Source organism: Trichechus manatus, unplaced genomic scaffold (genome assembly GCF_000243295.1).
Source record: "Trichechus manatus latirostris isolate Lorelei unplaced genomic scaffold, TriManLat1.0 scaffold00139, whole genome shotgun sequence".
Taxonomy (NCBI): domain Eukaryota; kingdom Metazoa; phylum Chordata; class Mammalia; order Sirenia; family Trichechidae; genus Trichechus; species Trichechus manatus.
In genome coordinates this window covers 578,556-600,916 of record NW_004444075.1, presented here as the reverse complement: position 1 = coordinate 600,916, position 22,361 = coordinate 578,556, and the positions used below count along the sequence as shown (strand labels likewise).

Genomic DNA, 22,361 nt, shown 5'->3' with positions numbered 1-22,361 from the left:
TTTAATTTGTTCTCCCTTTTCTAGATTATGAAGGTGAAAACTTAGTTTTGTGATTTTAAATGTTTCTTCTTTTGTAATAGTAGCATTTAAAAGTGTTCATGCATCTCCAAACACTGCTCTGGCTTTATCCCATACATTTTAATACAATGTGTTTTAATTGTTATTTACGTTAAATTATTTACTAATTTTTCTTTGACCTAGGAGCCATTTAGAAACATGTTACTCAAGTCTCAAATATTTGGTGATTTTCCAGATACCTTATTACTATTATTATTATTTTTCTTAAATTCTACTATACACGTTGTGGTCAGGGAACCTACTCTGCGTGACGTCAATCTTTTGAAACTTCTTTTATGGTCAAGCATACGGTCTGTTTTGGTGAGAATCCCATATGCTCTTGAGAAAAGAGTGTGTTCTGGTGTTGCTGGGAGTATTATTCTTCAAATATAAATTAGGTCACTTTGATATTGTTGTTCAAGTCTTTTATCTACTTATGAAATTTTTGCCTAGTAGATCTTTAAATTGCCAAAAGGAGGTGTTAAAAATACTCGGATTGAGCATTTGTATATTCTCCCTTTAGTGTTTACTTTCACATATGTACATGTCTTTGTGTTAAGAGTGATTCTTATAGGCAGCATATATTCTACTTTGTTTCTTCTGTTGTATTTTATATCTCTTTGTATACATTTTAAAAAATAGTAATGCTGAAGATTACAATTTACATCCTTAACCTATCAGAGTCTACTTCCAACTAATATTGTATTACTTCAGGTAAAAACGTAAGAATCTTAAAACAACAGTATAATTTTATATACCCTCCTTTCTACTTGCTATTGTTATGTTATAAGCCTCACAAGACAATATTGTTATTTTTGTTCTAAACAGTTTCCAGTTAAAGAAATTGTTGTTGTCGTTAGGTGCCATCGAGTCGATTTCGACTCATAGCGACCCTATGAACAACAGAATGAAACACTGCCCAGTCCTGCACCATCTTCACAATTGTTGCCATGCTTGAGCCCATTGTTGCAGCCACTGTGTCAACCCATCTTGTTGAGGGTCTTCCTCTTTTTCACTGACCCTCTACCTTACCAAGCATAATGTCCTTCTCCAGGGACTGATCCCTCCTGATAACATGTTCAAAGAATATGAGACGTAGTCTGGCCATCCTTGCTTCTAAGGAGCAGTCTGGTTGTACTTCTTCCAAGACAGATTTGTTCGTTCTTTTGGCAGTCCATGGTATATTCAATATTCTTTGCCAACACCACAATTCAAAGGCGTCAATTCTTCTTCAGTCTTCCTTATTCATTGTCCAGCTTTCACATGTATATGAGGCAATTGAAAACACCATGGCTTGGGTCAGGCATACCTTAATCCTCAAGGTGACATCTTTGCTTTTCAACACTTTAAAGAGGTCTTTTGCAGCCAGTTTGCACAATGCAACGCATCTTTTGATTTCTTGACTGCTGCTTCCATGAATGTTGATTGTGGACCCATGAAAAATGCAATCCTTGACAACCTCAATCTTTTCTCCATTTATCATGATGCTGCTTATTGGTCCAGTTGTGAGGATTTGTGTTTTCTTTATGTTAAGGTGCAATCCATACTGAAGGCTGTGGTCTTTGATCTTCATCAGGAAGCGCTTCAAGTCCTCTTCACTTTCAGCAAGCAAGGTTGTGCCATCTGCATAATGTAGGTTGTTAATGAGTCTTCCTTCAATCCTGATGCCCCGTTCTTCTTCATATTGTCCAGCATCTTGGATTATTTGCTCAGCATACGTATTAAATAGGTATGGTGAAAGGATACAACCCTGATGCACACCTTTCCTGACTTTAAGCCATGCAGTATCCCCTTGTTCTGTTCAAAAGACTGCCTCTTGATCCATGTATAGATTCCTCAGGAGCACAATTAAATGTTCCAGAATTCCCATTCTCCACGATGTTATCCATAATTTGTTATGATCCACACAGTCGAATGCCTTAGCATAATCAATAAAACACAAGTAAACATCTTTCTGGTTTTCTCTGCTTTCAGCCAGGATCCATCTGAAATCAGCAATGCTATCCCTGGTTCCACATCCTCTTCTAAATCTGGCTTGAAGTTCTAGCAGTTCCCAGTCGATAACACTGCTGCAGCCACTTTTGAATGATCTTCAGCAAAATTTTGCTTGCATGTGATATTAATGATATTGTTCGATAATTTCCACATCCAGTTGGATCATCTCTCTTGGGAATAGGCATAAATATGGATCTTTAAAGAAATTAGTAACATAAAATATCGGCTTTCATATTTACCAACATATTTACCATTTCCAGTGTTGTTCATTCTTTCCTACTGATACAAGTTCCCATCTGGTATCAATTGCCTTCAGTTAGCAGAACCTACTTTAGCTTTTCCTATAGTACAATTATGCAGACCAAGAATTCTCTCAAATTGGAAAATTATTTTAACCCTTAGTTGTTATTATTGTTTTTTGTATGTATATATTGGGTATAGACTCTGACGGTTTTGCTTTTCTTTTAAAACTTTAAACATATTATTCTTTTTTTTTCTGGTTTCCATTGTTTCTGATAATGAAGTCATCTGACATTTGTATCATTATTCCCCTATGTGTCATGTACACTTTTTTCTTGCTGCTCTGAATTCTTTTCCTTTATCTTTGGTTTTTAGCATTTTGACTATGATATATCTAGGTGTGGTTTCTTTTGTATCCATCCTATTTGTGCTTTGCTGTGCTTTTTGATTCTGTGCACTGATTTTGTTTAATAGAAAATTTGGGAATTTTCAGCTATTATTTTCTTAAAAGAAATTATCGCCCTATCTGTATCTCCTCTTCTTCTGAGACTCTATTTGCATGCATATTATAGTATTTTACATGACTTCACAGATAATTGAGACTGTGCTTATTTAAAACAATATTTTGTTCTCTGTTCTTCAGACTGTGTAATTTCTGTTGATTCTGTCTTCATATTCATTCACCTTTCCTTCTTCAGTTTTAATCTCCTGTTAATCCTATCCAGTGATTTCTTCGACGTTCAGATTTTGTAATCTTTAGTTCTAGAATTTCAATATGGTTCTTTTTATAACTTCCATTTCTCTGCTGAGCACTCTCATTTGTTCACTAATTTTTTCCTGTTTCTTTTAAACTTTTGGAACATATTCATAATACCTATTATAAAGTTCTAATAGCTGTTTTAAAGTATTCTGTTTTCAACATCGGGGTCGCAAAGGTTTTTGCTTCTGTTGACTTTTTCTTTTGATTATGGGACACATTTTCTTGCTCTTTGCATGACCAGTAAATTTATTTTCATTTTCTTTTATGCTAGATATTGTAGGACTTGCATTGTAAAAGGTCTTGAGTATGATGTCTTTAAATAATATTAAATTTAGCTCTGACAAGCGGCTAAATTATTGGAGGATTCTCTCAATCCTGTCAGGCTTGGTATTCGTGCTTTGGCAGGGAATATCTACTGTGATTTTGTTTTTAGACCTATGAGGTAGCCCTTACTTTATGGTATGGTTCTTACTTCCAAAGAATGAACTTTTTGGAGTTTCAACTGACTGAAGGTGTTCAGTGATGCTACTCTACTCTGGATGGGCCTGGACTCTCATATCCTCTAGCACTGCACAATTTCTGATACTGCTACTCAGCTCTTCACCCCTTATGCAAGCTCATCCTATCCTTGTATAGCCTAGTGCTTGGTCAAGGATCTGAACTAAACCTCCATGCATATAACTATGGGTCACTGTCCATGTAAAGCTGTGTCCTCTCCAGTAACCTGTTGCATATATCCTAGCTACCCCAGCCTCAAACTCAGCTTTTGACTTCTCAATGAAATCTCCACTCTCTGCTCAGAATCTACTTCCCTGCTCCAAGTCAGAAAACTTGAGCAGCACACGTCACATTTTTCCCTTTTCACAAGGATCAAAGTCCTGTACTCTCTGTTGTCCAATGACATTAAAGATACACTTAGTATATTTTTTCCAGTTTTATAGTTGCTTATGGTAGGAAGGTAAGTTGGAAACCAGTTATTCTGTCATGAATGGAAGCTGAAGTCTCCTATCATAGGCATCTTAATGATCTACAAAGTAGAACATTACATTAATTAAACATATAATATTAATCAACATAAAATGCTATTAAACACTTTTATCTATTATAAGTAAAGCTATACGGGAAGTTCTTAAAAATTTTAGTAATGTTCCCTTGGGACTGATTCCTAGAAGTTAGTAAAGGGTTGGAAAACATTCCTCATTCTCGACAATACTAAAAAATTATTCTCCTCAAATCTGTTTTAAGAACAAAAAAAGGGTAAAAAAATAAATATATAAAGCTAAATTATTTCCATAGCAGTTATTACATCAATCTACAGTGCCATCAGCAATGCAATAGAATAGCAATGTCTCTGTATGTACACATAAAATATTCTATTTTCTGAATTCAGTATTAATCTTAGAAAAGGCAGAATTACAAGTTGATGAATGGAAAAAAAAAAAAAAAGGCCACAACTTCTGTTTTCGCTGTCCTCCAGTAGCAGACTTCTGGCTCTGGCCTCCTGGATTCTTAACTTTTACTTGACCTCAGGATCAAATGCAGTTCTTGATCATATGCTACCTCCTGAAATGGATGAACAGTGACCAATTGTTTCTGCTACAGTGACTTGTATATTTCTACCATTTTCTTTTGATGCTTCCTGCACCATTCAAATTTTTGTTCATAGAATCCTTCAATATTACAATTAGAGGCTTGAACTTTCTCTTTAGTTCTTTCTTACTTATCTTCTCGAGTCACCATTTGAAATCTTGTGTTCAGGTCTTTTGCTTCATCATTTCTTCTGCTTACCTTTCTTTTTAGTGACCTTTCACTTTCTTCATGTTTGATGCCCTTTATGTCTTCCCGCAGCTCTTCTGGGTTTTGGTTATTAGTGTTCAGTGCATCAAATCTATTCTTGAGATGGTCTCTAAATTCAGGTGAGCGGTAATCAAGGTCATACTTTGGCTTTTGAGGGCTTGTTTTGATTTTCTTCAGCTTCAACTTTAACTTGCACATGAACAATTGATGGTCAGTTTAGCAGTTGGCCCCTGACTTTGTCTTGACTGATGATATTGAGTTTCTTCATTGTCTCTTTCCACAGATGTAGTTAACTTGATTCCTGTGTAATCTATCTGGCGAGGACCATGCTTATAGTCATCGACTGTGTTGTTGAAAAAAGTATTTTCAATAAATAAGTCATTGGTCTTGCAGAATTATCATGCATTTTCAGGCACTGTTTCTATTACCAAGGCCATATTTTCCAACTATGGATCCTTTTTCTTTGTTTCTAACTTTCACATTAAAATCACCAGTAATTATCAATGCATCTTGATTGCATGTTTGATCAATTTCAGACTGCAGCAGTTTGTAAGAATCTTCAGTTTCTTCATCTTTGGCATTTGTGGTTGGTGCATAAATTTGAATTGTCATATTAACTGGTCTTCCTTGTAGGTGTATGGATATTAGCCTATAAGTGACAGTGTCGTTCTTCAGGATAGATCTCATAATGTTCTTTTCAGTGATGAATGTAACACTGTTCTTCAATTTGTCATTCTGGGCATAGTTGATCATAGGATTGTTGGATTAAAAATGGTCAATACCAGTTCATTTCAGCTTACTAGGATGTCGATCTTCAATTGTTTCTTTTGACAACTTCTAATTTTCCTTGACTCATACTTTGTACATCCCATGTTTCAATTTCTAATGGATGTTTGCAGTTGAAGTCTCATTTTGAGTATACCACATCAGCAAATACAGGTTCCAAATGCTTTATCCATCTGCGTCATTAAGGTTGACTCTATTTTGAGGAGGTGGCTCTTCCCCGTTCATATTTTGAATGCCTTCCAACCTGAGGGGCTCATCCTCTAGCATTATATTGGACAACGTTCTATTGTGATCCATAGGCTTTTTACTGGCTGATTTTAGGAAGTAGACTGCCAGGCCTTTCTTCCTATCTGACTTAGTATGAGGGCTCTGCTGAAACCTATCCACCATGGGTAACCCTACTGGTGTTTGAAATAATGGTGGTATAACTTCCAGCACCTGGCAACTTGCAAGCCACCACAGTACAACAAAATAACAGACGGATAGTGGAATTAACATGTAGGTGAGAGTAACTTCATTCTGACTTTCAGAGGTTTTTGGCGTAGTGCTTTAATTTCATGCAGAGCCTCCAAATGTATTGAATTATAAACCAGCTGTGTATTTGAAGCTCCTAATTCTCTAATTTTGTTACTTCTATGTCCAGTGACCACTAGAACTTTACTGGTCTTCTATCTCCAGGAGTAGTGGTTTTCTTGGGTGAATACCTGATTTACAACCTTCCAGCCCTTAGAGGGATGTGCCCTAAGGGAACAAACATCTGCTGATCCTTAGCTTACTTCATTTCAGACTTTCTGGACTTTCAGTGCATGTAGTACTCATTTATTTCATAACTTTCTGATATCTTTGAAAATATGATTTTTATACTTTATCCAGCTTCTCTAGTTCTGTCAGTAGTTTTGTTGGCCTCACATGACTTATGACATTCTACTTTAAAACATAAACCCAGTTTTAACTTTACATAAAACCAAACCTGTTGCTTTTGAGTCGATTCCAACTTATAATGACCCTATAGGACAGAGTAGAACTGTTCCATAGGATTTCCAAGGCTGTAAATCTTTATGGAAGCAGACTGCCACATCTTTCTCGCATGTTAACTTTATATAAGTAGAATTATATAGTATGTACTCTTTTTTTTTGGGGGGGAGGGAGAATCTGGATAATTTTGCTCGATATTATTCTTTTTGGGTATTTATCCATTTCCTTGAATGTTCATTCTCATTGCTTTAGACTATTCCATAATATGATTGCACCAAAATTTATTTTTGCCTTCTACTGTTAATGAGCATTTGAGAAATTTCCAGTTCCTGGTTATAATGAATAGTGGTGCTTTGAGCATTCTTGACAAATTCTTTTAGAGAATATATAAATACAAGTTGTTAGGTCTGTATAAGGTACAATTACTGGATCATGGGGTACACATGTGCTCATCTTTTGTAAACATTGCCAAACAAATTTTAGTAGATACTGCCAAAGTGGTTGTTCCTGTTTCCACTACTAGTATTGAGAGTTTCCATTTGTATATTTCGAACTGGTTATATTTTCTCTAAGTCCTTTTGTCAATTCTTTATTAGCATAGTTTTCTGTTGTTTTGGATAAACACTTTATGTAATAAAGATATTAACTCTGTCATATTTGCAGTAAATGTAGTTCCCTGTATTCTGTTGTTTTTTTTTAATATATATTTTAATTTTGGTTATGCCAAACAAGGAGCCCTGGTGGTGCAATGGTTAAGAACTGGGTTGCTAATCCAAAGGCCGACAGTTCGAATCCACCAGCCGCTCTTTGGAAACCCTACAGGGGCAGTTCTACTCTGTCCTATAGGGTCGCTGTGAGTCAGAATTGACTCGACAGCACAGAACAACAACAACGTGCCAAACAATGTGTAAATGACTTCAGATGACTCATACTTTGCATTATTCACATTTCTGCTTCAGTCCATTAAGTAGATAATTCAGCCTTAACTTTATCACAACAACTAACTCCTTATCAACAGATTTACCTGTCAATATTCAATGTAAAAGAGTGAAGTATCACTCTAATATTGGTATTTATAAAGCAAGTTAGGGACCATGTAGATTCACTGTCACTCTTTAAGGTGGCAAAATTACAAACTGGTAAAGACCTGAAAACTGGAAAACAAGAAAAGAAAAAGGAGGAGGAGGGATGCACATATAAACAGTATTTCAAGTTATATAATCAGAATAAGATGGCTCTATAATTAAAAGGCTGCAGTTGTCTTTTTTTTCCCCTTTCTTTCATGTGTTTTGTTTTTTGCCTTATTTTGACTCTCATAAAAAGCTACATATGTATGTTTCTCTGCCATACCCATCTAAAAATAGGCCTTTTTAGCTGATAATTTATTAGCCATGTCACATTCAATTACTCCAATTGTAACTAATACCAGGTAAGAAATAAACAATGTTGAGCCACAGCTCTCCTGGCCTCATTGTAACTTTTGAATCACACAATATAAAACCAACAAGTAATGCAATATGCTCACATTATATTTATTCTGACATTCAGTAAAACCGATTTCTAGTCAAATATGCTCTCATAACATTGTCTTCCGGAGAATTACCAAAACAAACAAACAAAAAACAATAAACAAAGCCATATCTGTTAATGACGAAAATTGCAAATGTCACACAGGACAAATTAATAAACTCCAAGATTTCCACGCAGACTCATAAATCCGCAAAATGTGTTTAATCTGTCTCACCTAAAGTATAGTTTAAGCAAATGCTTCAGTAGTTAAACACAAGCTAAATAAACCGAAACTTCAAAGCTGTAAATAATTAAATCTATGAACAAGGTTACACCTACAGAAACAAAACTATGCCTAAGCTCTCCATTTGCTTTCAATTTGCTTGCATTTTCCAAAGGTAATCGTCAACGTCTTCCATCAGTATATCATCACTGGCCCCAGTCATAGTTGCTGCATTGTTGGCATACTGCCAAACAGAAGGTTGTGACGGCTTAACCGCTATTAATATGTGTTCGTCCACTACCCATCTGAAAAATCTAGAGAGAATAAAACCACACTTTTCAATTAAGCTTATATGGAAGATTACTTGCAGTTCTGTAATCTGCACAGAATTACAAATTAAAGGACAAAACTGCAATCGAAGAACATATTATGCATATATAATTTAGTTCTTTTTTTTTTTTTTTTAATGTATATTTGAAGGTGCCTAGAATGATTACCTTCAATTCATGGCATAACCAGTTCATTTAGATCTTGCAACTCATTTTTTTTATCTTTACATTAACTCTTCCTGGCTGATTTCATTGGGGAAAAAGTGTCCAACACAGCCAATCCAGGCAACACATGACCACAACTCAGGTCTACCAGCCTCTACCAATCGCATCATTCTGCTAAAGGATAAGAGTCACTTCTCACAAAGTAATATGACACAGAAATAAACATTAGAGATACCTTGGCAAAGAATATTGACTATACCATGGACTTCCCAGAAGAAGGAACAAATCTTTCTCAGAAGAAGTACAGTAAGAATGCTCGTTAGAAGTGAGAATAGTGAGATTTTATCTTACGTACTTCAGACACGTTATTAGGAGGGACCAATCCCTGGAAAAGGACATCATGCTTGGTAAAGTAGAGGGTTATCGAAAAAGAGGAAGACCCTCAATGAGATAGACTGACAACAGTGGCTGCAACAATGGGCTCAAATATAGCAAGACTGTGAGGATGGTGCAGGACCGGGCAGTATTTCCTTCTGTTGTGCATAGGGTCGCTATGAGCTGGATCCGACTTGAGGACACTTAACAACAACCTTAAAAGTATAGCTCCCTTAAAAATTGAACATGATTTTTATTTTGTGAGATAGCCAACTGTTATTTCAAGAGATCTTTCTGTTTTAATTGCGTTCACAACAGTTGCTGCGCCACAGTCGCTCTCTAACGCCAGTGCCTCCTTCAGCTTGAGGAGCTCCAGCCGAAGGAGAAGGGGGGTAAGTGAGGAGGTCTCTATACCATGGCTTGTATAAAGCAGTCTGCCTGCAAATCAACCGGTGGTAAAGCACCCAGGAAGCAACTGGCGACTAAAGCCACTAGCAAGAGTGCGCCATCTACCGGAGGGTGAAGAAACCTCATTGTTACAGGCCTGGTACTGTGGCACTCCGGAAAATCAGCCATTATCAGAAGTCCACTGAACTCCTGACTGGCAAACTTCCCTTCCAGCCTGAGTGCGAGAAGTTGCTCAGGACTTCAAAACAGATCTGCATTTCCACAGTGCAGCAGCTATTGGTGCTTTGCAGGAGGCAAGTGAGGCCTATCTGGTTGGCCTTTTTGAAAACATCAACCTGTGTGCTATCCATGCCAAACGTGTAAAAATTATGCCAGAAGACATCTAGCTAGCACACTGCATACGTGGAGAACATGCTTAAGAATCCACTATGATGGGAAACTTTTCATTCTTTAAAAAAAAAACAAAAAAACTCTTCTTCCTGTTATTGGTATTTCTGAATGTTAGATTTTTTTATCCCCCAAATGTGCTAAAAGGTACATAAGTATACAGTTGTGAATGAAAAAATAGGGGTCAGAAATCAGGTATTGACAGTTTTTACATTTTCATTTGTGTGAATTTTTAATATAAATGTATGAACATAAAGCATTAATGCAAGTCAAAATGTTTCAGTGAACAAGTTTCAGCAGTTCAACTTTATAACAATTATAAAGAAACCTGTTAAATTTTTCTGGAAAATGCCAGCATTTGGATTTTTTTTTTTAAAACAAGTACCATTTCTTATTGATGGCAACTAAATGGTGTTTGTAGCATTTTTATCATACAGTTGATTCCATCAATTTACTCTAATTTTCTGAGTTGTCCTACATGCAAGTTAATGTTGGCTGTCTTCTGTGCTGTTCTTATAAGTTTGCTATTAAAATTCATTAAAATATTTTTTTTAAAAAAAGATCTACCTATTTAAAAAGTCCTGATCAAAGACGGGGTGATGCAAAAAAATGGTGGTTCAAATCCACCAAGAGGTAACTTGGAAGAAAGGCCTGGCAATCTACTCCACAAAGCACAGTTCTACTCTGACATACATGGGATTGCTATAAGTCAGAAACAACTCTACGGCAACTGACTTTTTGGTTTTATTTTTAAATGCTTTGGTTTAGATTAGAAGATAACCTTTATAATATAATATCATTTGAATACTGAATGCACAACTATGAGTTAGAATTATTAAATATGGGACAAGGAACCTAAAGGCAATCCTGTTTGTGTAAATATCTTGACTCAGGTTTGAAGAGAGAAAAGCAACTTCCCAGAATGTAGAAATCATTTTGAAACGATATTTGAAAAGACTTTTCTCCCTGTAAGGGATGGTTATTAAGATCTTTGTAGCTGGATAATGTGGAAGCTTTGCCTTTATTCCTGTGATCTGCACTGGATCTGAAAAGATAAAGAAAAAAATACTTTCTTCCACAAAAACCTTTCAGTCTATCTAGGGAGCTGGAACTGAGGTTTGATACCCTAAAAAACAGTGCTGATTATTTACTTGACTTATCAAGAAGCAAATGATCCAACTTTCTAAAAATAAAATATTTAATTGAGACCTGACCTATGCAAAATGACAACCAAATGCCTCAGAACAAGGAGTTATTGCTAGCAGATCACACACTTGATTAGAGGAGGATTTAATGAGGGAAATCACAATGATATAAAATAATGCAGAACAAAATTAAAAATAGATTTTAATTGTATTTAAATGTGTGTATATACTATAGTGGAGCCCTGGTGGTGCAGTGGTTAAGAGCTTGGCTGCTAACCAAAAGGTCAGCAGTTCGAGTCCACCAGCTGCTCCTTGGAAACCCTATGGGGCAGTTCTACTGAGTCCTAAAGGGTCGCTATGAGTTGGAATCGACTTGACAGCAACGGGTTTTATAACCTATAGTCAGCTGTATTGGATAAACTTATTGATACCAACAAAAATTTCATTGTTACTCAAGTTATGACAAAATGTTGCTTTTTCAAGTGTGTTTTGCCTGAGATGATCTGAGCAGGAATAAGAATTGATTTTATCAAGAAACTGAGTATGTGACTGCTCAGACATCCCATGGAAGTAGGGTTACCTGGAGAGGCTGTGGTCCATCACCCCACAGGGGTCATTATTACTGAAAGACACCAAGTACCAATTCAAGAGTTCTCCAAGTAGCCTTCCCTTTAATCAATAAAAAGATAAAATCTCCTATTATATCTTGAATGTATACATACCCCACCTTTACTTTGTTCACTATCCCACCCCTGCAATCTGACCCCAAACTCTACTATGTCATAACATGTCTTTCACTGAGGCCACTAATGAGATCCTAAGGCCAAATCCACTGCCTGGTCTCAGGCTTCCCCAAGTTGCCTCCAATTTCCTTAGAAACAATGGGTTCAAACAGCAGTGATTGTAAGGTTGATGCAGGACCGGACAAATGTTTCATTCTGTTATACATAAGGTCGCCATGAGTCGGAAGTGACTTGATGGCACCTAACAACATCCTTAGGAAAGCATAATATTCCCTTTGAGAAGCAAAGGGGATTCTGGAACCATAACAAATAAAATTCAGCAGTTCCCTTTGCCCCCACAATATGCTCTAAGCTTTTTTATACTTCAGAGCCGAACTATGACTAGAACAATCAGGAGCTAGGGAGGTCATGTATGGGAGAAGACATGGGAGCTTTCTTCCCGAAGGGCTTGGCAAGATCTTGAGGAACTTTACTGAAGCCCAAGGGTAAGGCCCAGTAAATGGTACTTTTGAGGACAAACTTGGCACTTAGAACCTATGGACTCCTGAGAAGGTTGACTTAATGAACTGGAGTTGGGGAGAAAGGGGCTGCCTGAACTTCTAGAAGAGGTGGGCTAAGTCTCCTCCCTTCTGAGGCCAGTAGGTTACAGAGACCTGAGAACTGAGGTTTTTTTCTAGGAGCATCATCAGGGACTGATCTCCTATATCACAGGCCCACAGACACAGCAATTAGAGTGCCATCCACCCTCTGTGGGAATGTCACTGCTTGGAATATCCCAACATTACAACACCTGAGCCACAATGAATCAACAACAACAACAAAAATTCCAACCCATTTTAGGGGACTCAGCAGTCAAAGATAGAGGAAGATTAGAGCAATCAGAAAAACTGCTCAGAGAAACAGGACTGGAAAAGACAGATGGACGTCTGAATAAAATTCAGCTCGGAGCATGCATGCACACACATACACACACAAATGTATGTAATAAAATTGACTTCAAAACTTACATTTCATTAAATGAAGGACAGAGTGAATTTATCAACACCAGGAACCAAAATACTAACGTTAGACCAAGAGTTTTATTACAAAATCCAGAGCAGAAAAATATAGAAATGAAAGATGAAGGAAAATATAAGAGATTTGGATGATAAATACAATAGGTCTAATATCTAAATAATAGAAATTTCAGAAAAAGAAAAAGAACTGATGAAGGCAAAGTGATAATTGAGCAAATAATAGAAGAGAATTTTCCCTAGGCGAAGAAAAATCTAAATCAGCATTTGAAATGGCACACCAACTTCCAGACTTCATTGATAAGAGAAGACACATTTCTAGGCCTCTGCAATTAAACTTTCAGAAGTCTGAAAACAAAAAAAAGACCATAGCTTAAAAACACAAAGGACAAGTTGTCAAAAAGAAAAGAGAACCAGACTGGTAAGGAATTGCATGGCTGGACTTACATGCATCCCTGCAGGCTGTAAAGTAATAGAATAAAATTCAGAACCAATCTGGAGACAAGCTTTTCAGCATCCAGGATATCCATCACTCATCAGGGTGAAAGAACAGTATCTGAGAACATGCAATGATATATACCGTATCACCCATACACTGTGTTTGAAGAAAATACTTGAAAAAATACTTTAGCCAAACAACCATAACAGAAATTTCAAGATGAGGGAAGATGAAGAGTAGAGCAAAGAGTAGTACTGAGTAGATTGAAATAATTGGATCATATGTATTAGATTATGAGAGCTGGGAAAGTGAAGGTAATAATGAAATGAAAGAGTATAGTAAGGCAGCATGAAATAAATATTTTTTAAATATTGAAAAACAGCCTTTCTCTTTCCTAGTAATAAGAACTATAAACATGTAATTAAACTTCTTAGTGTCTGGTACATAGTAAGTATTCAGTAAATGTTGGTTATTAAGATTATCATTATTATTATACTTACTACTATTCCACTAGAGTTGGATCCTGATTAGAGAAGAATTGAGTTCCTGGATAGTGTAAACGGTTAACATACCAGGCTGCTATCCGAAAGGCTGGAGATATGAGTGCAGTGAAAGGTGTCTCAGAAGAAACGCCTGGAGATCTACTGCTGAAAAATCAGCCATTGAAAACCCTATGGAGCACATTTCTACTCTAACACACATGGGGTTGCCATGAGTCTGAGCTGACTCCACAGCAACTGGGAAAAAAAAAAAGACTAGAGTAAGGGGAAAGGTGGACAGCAAGATGAATTTGAGGTTCAAGTTTAAGTGATTTGAAATCATGCTGCTATATTTTAAATTCTCCTTTCTAGGTTTCACTTGGGCATCAAAGAAAGTTAGAACTTCTTAACATGGCTTTCAAGATCCTCAAAATATCTTTCACCTAATTTCAACAATTCTCCTATGTGTAGACATTTGAAACTATTTATTTGCCGAACAATTCCTGCAATACCCACTCAAAGAGCTGCTCCGAGGGTCAAACAGTGAAGAGGCTGACTCACACTTATTGATAACTTACTACATGCCAGGCACTGTGCTACATGCAGTAACACTGTAAACTATGTTCTATTTTTACCATCCTGCAGATGAAAGGCAATACTATTCCCATAGTTTAAGGGAGCATCAGAATCTGTTTTGATGTTAAATATATCTAGCCCCAAACCCGGGCTTATTCTAACATGGCTTATTGCCATCAATGTATATAGATGTTCTATAAACAGCAAATATTCTACAAATTTAAATGTAGCAGCATGTTGAATGGGAGGTTTCAGCTGCAAGTCTTGGCTGAGGCCCTAAAATTGAGGACAGCAGGTGAAAAATGCTCACATCTTTTAAAAAGAGGGTCCAAACACTCCTGCCAGGACCTGCTGAGATAAATGTAAATATATCCTTACCTTTCTCGACTACCTATCACCAGTCTATATAATGAATTTGGAGGGCTGTTTTGAAAAGCTGTCAGCCTAGAAGAGAAGAGGTTTGGATTTTTCACCTCCCCTACCCTCTAAGCTGTGAGCAAGAAGCATCCCATGCCACTGGATAGAAAGATCCAGTCGTTGGGCATCTGAAACACTAGTGCCACAGCATAAGAGCACCAGGAAGGGACGCTGTGTCTCTTTACTTATGTTCCCTCCTCCCATCCCAGCCTTGGAAGACCCAGAAGCTGTAGAGCTATGGAGAAAAAGGAATGTAAGAGCAAAGTTAAAGACTATGAGAAAAAAAAAAAAAAGACAATGCTTCTCCTTTCCTACTCTTGGTCTGGGGAATTCTTGTGTCAGGACTGAGCTGGAAGATGGGGAGATGCCTTAAATTGGATTAGAGGTGAAAGTTATCATATGTGATGGTACTATACTTTTAATATCAGAAAATGACTGTTCTAATATCCAATGACTGTTTTAATATTATTTCTGGAAAAGCTCTGGGATCGTTCTGAGATACTGCTCAGGGGAAGAGAAGAGAGACCCAAAAATCACGTTGGATGGCACTGATGGGAGAAAGAATAAGGTATTTCATGATTATACCTTTATTTACTGGTGCCATTGTAAGTACCCATTGCTTCTCCCCTCTGCTTTGGCTGACACTGTTCACATACTCTGCTCTCTCTTGAAATTCTACCCAGCAGCGAGTCTTGCCTTCCCTGATCCTGTCTCCATAATGTCTCTCATAATCTCTCCAGGTAGATTAACATTTTATTCTGTGCTCCTGTAGCCTTTACACCCCATCAATCATACAGTGTTGCAGTCATGAGTATATTCAGAATTCTCGGAAACAATGAGCTCCTTCAGGTCAGGTATGGTGTCTGACTGGTCTTCTTATTCCCAGTGCTTAACACAGTTATCTTGCTCATGCAAAACACTCAGTTCTGGCTGATTACATTGCTGGTGAATGAACTGGTGCTAGAAATTTGTCACAGAATCCAGAACCTTGTTATTTCTGTTGTGCCCAAATGCCTCTGGAGGATAAATCCAGAAAACATCTCCCAGGAAGCAGAACACTGTTTCAGCTTTCTTGTGGACTTACTGGGTAAGAGTCAAGCTAACTCTGACACAGCTGACTGTTGTTGTTATTAGTCGCCACTGATCCAATTCCAACTCACGGAGACCCCATGTGTGTCAGAGTAGGACTGTGCTCCATAGGATTTTCAAGGCTGTGACCTTTCGGAAGAAGATCACCAGGCCTGTCTCCTGAGCTGCCTATGGGTGGGTTCCAACCACCAACTTTTTGGCTAGTAGTTGAGCGCTTAACTGTTTGTACCACCCAAGGGCTGACATAGCTGAAGACCAAGAAAAATAGAGATCCAGCAGCTATCCATGCATGAAGTAAAAAACTATTAGGCTCCTATTATGAGCCAGGCCTTGGGAATGAAAGATGAAGACACAGAACCTGCTGTATATCATTGACTTATAATGTTTACAACAGGTTAAAATGGGTCTCACTTGGCAAAATGCATAGTCATCATTTGCTGAAAGTTCAAACAGCTAATTAAATTTGGAGTTGGTGGAACTCTGGTCCTGAGTTGTCAACTTTATAAGATCAAGATACAGAAATTGAAGCAGGCATAGCCTGACGGCAATAAAGCAGGCCATGGCACCAACAGCAGGCCTCTCCTATGAACATCCTTTACTGAGACTGTGCAAAAATAAATGCCCCTTCTCCTTTTGAATACAGAGGTGTGACTGGGTCACATAAATCCCAATCCAACCACTGATTTTAACAACAGTAGGTCCTAGATTCATCCCAAGTATATATGCATTATCATAGCTCTTACAGCACCATAACATACTGGTGGTAATAATCGTGGTTAGCAAAAAATTATTCAATAAAACTTCACGGCAATATAATCCATTCCCCCCACCCTGCCCCAGAGACATCTGGCAAAGTCTGGAGACATTCTTGGTTATCACAACTGGGAAAGGAGGTGTTCTTGGCATCTAGTGGGTAGAGTCCAGGGATGTTGTTAAACATTCTACAATGCACAGGGCAGCCCCCACAACAAAGAATTATCTGGTTCAACTGCTAATAATGCCAAGGTAGGGAAACCAAACCAAACTCACTGCCGTCGAGTCAGTCTGACTCATAGCGACTCTACAGGACAAAGTAGAACTGGCCCATAGTTTCCAAGGCTGTAAATCTTTACAGAAGCAGACTGCCACATCTTTCTTCCACAGAGCAGATGGTGGGTTTGAAATGCCAACTTTTGGTTAGTAGTTGAGCGCTTAACCGCTGCGTTGCCAGAGCTCCTAAAGGTTGGGAACCCAGATATAAAAATAGGATCATAAGATCACTCTTCCCCTAGGTCTCAGCCTGGTTAAAGAAATTAGGCTGTGGCCAAAAAGCCTGCACTAAAATAAATTAGATTGTTGTTCCTAAGGGACAACAAAAGCAGGCAACTGAGAAAGGATATCATTGAGAAACATAAGCAGAACAAATAAATGTAATAGGATACTGAATTATTATTTTAACCCCAGACAGAGCTGTATTTTGTATTAGTTCAGAATGTGATCCACTCACTGATTATGTATAGCATGGACCAGTCCTTTAACTCTCAACCTTGGTTTTCTCATCTGCGCAAAGGATAATGGCACCTGCCTCATAGAGCAGTTATGATGACTCAACAATATGATGCGTGCCCACAGCTTAGCCTAGTGCCTGACTTATAGTAAACATAACAATTTATAAAACTGTAATAAGAAAGGAAAATAGGGATCCATGAATTGACTACTTAATAAATGAGGAAATAAATGACATCTAATTAATTTCTGAGTTTTATGCAATCATTTAATATTTTTAGACCAAGCTAACTCTTCAAATACCATTACTTTTATGAGAATTTAAGACCCAGGTAATCCAATTTGTGGGCTTGTGAGTCACTTTGGACTCATAATCTACATGAAGGTATTTCCTAGCAAGACTCTAATTAGATGTTTAATTAGTCTATATAGGCTAATGAACTGCTACTCTGCCATTATCTCCTTTAGAGGTTCATCTCAGTCAATTAATATACACAATAATAACTATGACTAATCCCATATAGAATGCCAGCACCTACCAGTATCTCACTGACAAAGGAAGGGCTGTTCATTTAGCCCATACCCCCCTTAGAAGAATAAGTATGTTTGCAGGTGCTCTCTTAGTAGCTGGCAAGTTAACTTAAACAGCAAATCTAATTTCCTTTTCATTTACTCAAAAAGCAGTTATAATAGCAACAATAAAGAACAAACATAAATTTAATTCTGTGTTCTCATTTTATTTGGCAAACACACAATTAAACAATTAAATGTCCCTTCCCCTTTTGCATGGAGTGCTGGTGGTGCAGTGGTTAAGAGCTCAGCTGCTAAACAAAAGGTCAGCAGTTCAAATCCACCAGCCGCTCCTTGGTAAGCCTATGAGGTAGTTCTACTCTGTCTTATAGGGTCACAAAGAGTCGAAATCAACTCAACGGCAACGGGCTTGGTTTTGTTTGTCCCTTTTTGTATACAACTTGAAAACTCATATCAGAACAAAGCAATTTAAAGTTAATTGTGTGTAGTTCAGATGCACATGAATTTGCTTTACTTTCTAATGCAGGGCTCTAGTGCATCGTCATCAACTACACATTGAATAGTAGACTTTAGCTATGATGTCTTATTTTAATTTATTCTACATTTACAGCATCTATTATTTATATTTGGTTTATACATTCCTGGCAATATGCCCAAGATTACCTTTGTTTCCTCAAGAGCTGTATTTTAAATTTTAAAATGCATTAGTATATAAGGAGTAAAAGTGTAAAATCCCAAACTCTCCACTCAATGATTCACTACTAAATCAATATATAAAGAATGTTAGTTTTTAAACCACCAAACTAAAGGAAACTTAAAATTCAAAAACAATGGATTTCTTACCCCCAATTTTCTTAAACTAATTTTTTCTTCCAATAGACTTGTCAGTTCCAAATTGGATGTGACATGGGTTTCTGAAATCCTGGGAAATGAAGGGTATCTTCCTTCATTTTCTATTCCTATATAAAGCAGATTTGTATTAAAATTTTCAAATTTCTCTGTCTCTTTATGAGTTCCAGAGGGTGCATTTTGGTTAGTTCAATATGCTATTCCTATTGTAACTCTCTCATAAATTCATTTCTCAATTTTATCCTAACATTTTGAGTTGAAAAATATAATCTTCAAACTGCTAGCGTACTCTAATGTATTTTTGAGAAGAGGATCACTAAAGTGTAATTTCAGTAAGGTACAAATCAGGACGTAATGTTAAGGAGAATTTAAAAAAAGAAAACAAGAATTATGGAGAGCAGTATAGTCACAGAATTACTCTTCACAATACCTGCAACATGATGGCAAATGATCTGTTGGACATTCTATCCAAAAGAGAAAATGTTTTATCATGTAGAAATCCTCTATGGATATTGTCTTGAAGGATGTTTTTGTAAATCAGTACCAGCTACAGATCCTGAGCTAACAAAAAGTCGACAGGTTAGCTTGTTTGGAAAACTATACTATACTATAGTCTAAGTATATATGTGTGTTACAGTTTAAATCAGTAGTTCTCAATCTTTGCAATCACCCGTGGAATGTCTAAGCACTCCAGTGCCCAGACTGCCCCCAGATCAATTATATCAGTGATCTAGCCTAAGAACCAGGCAACAGTACTTTTTTTTTTTTTATTTTTTCCCATACAAAAATTTATACATACATTGTTATGTGACTCTAATTACTCTCCCCATACTGTGACAGCACACTCCTCCTTTCCACCCCTGATTTCCCAAGTCCATTCAAACAGCTCCTAACCTTCTCTGCCTTCCCATCTCACCTCCAGACAAAAGCTGCCCATTTAGTCTCTTGTATCTACTTGAGCTAAGAGGCACACTCTTCACGAGTATCACTTTATGTCCCACAGTCCAATCTAGTCTCTGCAACAGTACTTTTAATGCTCCCCAGGTGATTGCAATATGCCGCCCAGTCTGAGAACCACTGCTTTACAGAAATAGGCTTCATAAGAGTGCCACTATAAGATAGAGTTAAAATACATCACATTAAAAGGAAAACTTAGATACTTAGATAATACCCACAATTAATGGTTAAAAAAGAAGAAAGGATTACCTTTCCACCTCCAACTATTACATTTATATTGAGGTTTAAAACCACTAATGAAATAGATTTTTTAAGTTTTGTACTTTTTCTTATAAAACTCCATCAAATATTTGAGATGATTTCTACACATGTACATTTAAATTGGGGCAATTTGAATTTCCATAGCCACCTATAAGACAATAAAAATGAAGGGAGATATCGCTAACCCTTCAACTGACACTAAGTGAAATAGAAGAACCAGTTGCTGGTCATGTGAACTTTTTTTCTCAAGAACAGGAGAATAATATGAAATTTGGCATAAGAATATCATAGTGTAGGGAGATCTGGCAAAATGGCGCTCTAGGCAGAAGCAGCACGCCGTCCCTCCACAGCAAAGATCCAAAAAACTAAGCCGAACAGAGAATACAACAATCCTGAAACCCTAAAACATCAAATAAAGAGATAAAGAACTCAGCCAAGCACCAAATGGAGTGAGAAAACCGACAGAGAACAGAGAGCGAGGAGAGATTCATGCAGAGGTCACCTTCCAGCTAATGCAGTGTGGATCCACCATCTCGGACTCCTATCGGAGACCAGCAAACAGGGGGTACGAGAAAGCAGCCTCACTGAGCATCCAGCGGGAGACAAAACAACCGGTAATTTGCGATATATGCTTTCCCGCCCCCCACCCTTCTTCACCCCTACTCAGCCTCCTCTGCTTCCTGTGGCCACAATCTCTTGTCCAGGAAACACCGGCTGCTTGGATTCCACACACCCAAGCGGGCTGGCTCTCTTAGTGCCATTTGTTGGCTGCTGGTGTTGCTATTTTCCGCTTCTTTTGATTTCTTCCTTACCTCTCACAACCTCCCCCTCCTTTCGCTCAAATACCTGGCTCCGTGTGCCATCTTTGCTTCTTCCTGAGGGGCTGCAGAGCTCTGGTAATTTGTGATATACACTTTCCCACTCCCTACCCTTCTTCACCCACACTCGGCCCCCTCTGCTCCCCACAGACACAGTCTCTTGTCCGAGAAACACCAGCCCGCAATAGCTGACTCTCTGAGTGCCATTTGTTGGCTGCTAGTGTTGCTTTTTTTCCTGTTTCTTTTGATTTCTTCCTTAGCTCTCACCACCTCCCCTTCTTTTACTCAAATACCTGGCTCCGTGTGCCATCTTTGCTTCTTCCTGAGGGGCTGTGGAGCTCCGTTCCAGTGTGGAGCTGCTTCCCGGTCTGGACTGCCACGCTGGTGGGATCCCAGGGATTTTGTGCATTTGTTTGTTTTGAATTGTTTGTTTGTTTTCTTTTCCTTTTCTTGAGTTGGGGGCCCTTTCTGGCCAGGCGGAGCTGCATGGCAACGAGACTTCCCCCTAGGCTTGCACAGAAGTGCAGAGGGATCCCTGAGAACATTTCTTTTTTTGTTGGTTTTTTTTTTTTTCTGTGTTTATGAGGGCCTTTCTTGTTCTTTTTTTATGTTTGTTTGTTTTCTTTTCCCTTTTTGTCTTTCTTCATTGCTCAGTTTCTCGTCTCTCTATATCTTCCTTCTTTCTGTTCCCTGAATACCTGGCATTGTATACCTCTACGCCTTCTAGCCAGGTTGTACTGCAACACCTGAGAGCGACCTCCCCAGACCTCATAGCTGCACCAGTGGGATCGCTTGGAACTTTGCGGTTCTTTAACCATTCTGATTTTTATTTATTCATTCTTTTCTTCCTCTTCCCCTTTCTATTTTTCTCCATTTCATAGTTTCTCATCTCTCCACTCCAACAGCAAGCTCCCCTAGCATTATTTTTTGTTTGTTTATATGTTTTTGGTTCCTGTTCATCTCTGCTCTCTCCCATATCCATCTTAGCTCCACACATAACAATCTCCCCACTGCATCCTGCCTACCTGCACGGTGCACTTGACATCACACTACCAAGCAGCACAGGCATGGCCTACCGGAACCTGCCTTGCACTGATTACCGACCCACTCTGGTGGCTGAAGTAAGTGCCACAAACAAACTGTTCCAATAACTCCTCTTCAGCTAGACCTGCCCTGCTGTGCCATATCTGAGTGAATGACCCTGTGAATTCGAGAAGGAGGCAAAAAGTATTGTGCTCATAGACGAGCAAACAACAAAGAACACACAGTCCGCATGCTCAGACATAGTCAAATTTAAAAAAAAAAAAAAAGGGACAAAACATACAAATCTATAATCAATAAATGAGAAAAATAATTACTGAATGCCCGGAAGACAGCAGACTATATCAAAACATTTACAAAAACAGGACAGGATGGTTCCAGTAGGCGTCCAAAATAAAACACCAGATGACTCTCCAGTGGAAGAAAATGCACTAGAACTACCTGATAGGAAATTCAAATCTCTAATACTCAGAATTCTCCAAGAGCTGAGGCAAAAAGTTGACAAACATGAG

The 22,361-nt window shown here is 37.9% G+C and overlaps 1 protein-coding gene and 1 pseudogene across 3 annotated transcripts in view; one reads left to right on the top strand and one right to left on the bottom strand.

The window, feature by feature from the left end:
• INPP4B (inositol polyphosphate-4-phosphatase type II B) overlaps positions 1-22,361 on the bottom strand; it is a 961,283-nt gene that overhangs the window by 563,113 nt on the left and 375,809 nt on the right. The gene's annotated exons all lie outside the window — the stretch shown is intronic.
• On the top strand, positions 9,446-10,038 carry LOC101348967 (histone H3.3C-like; annotated as a pseudogene).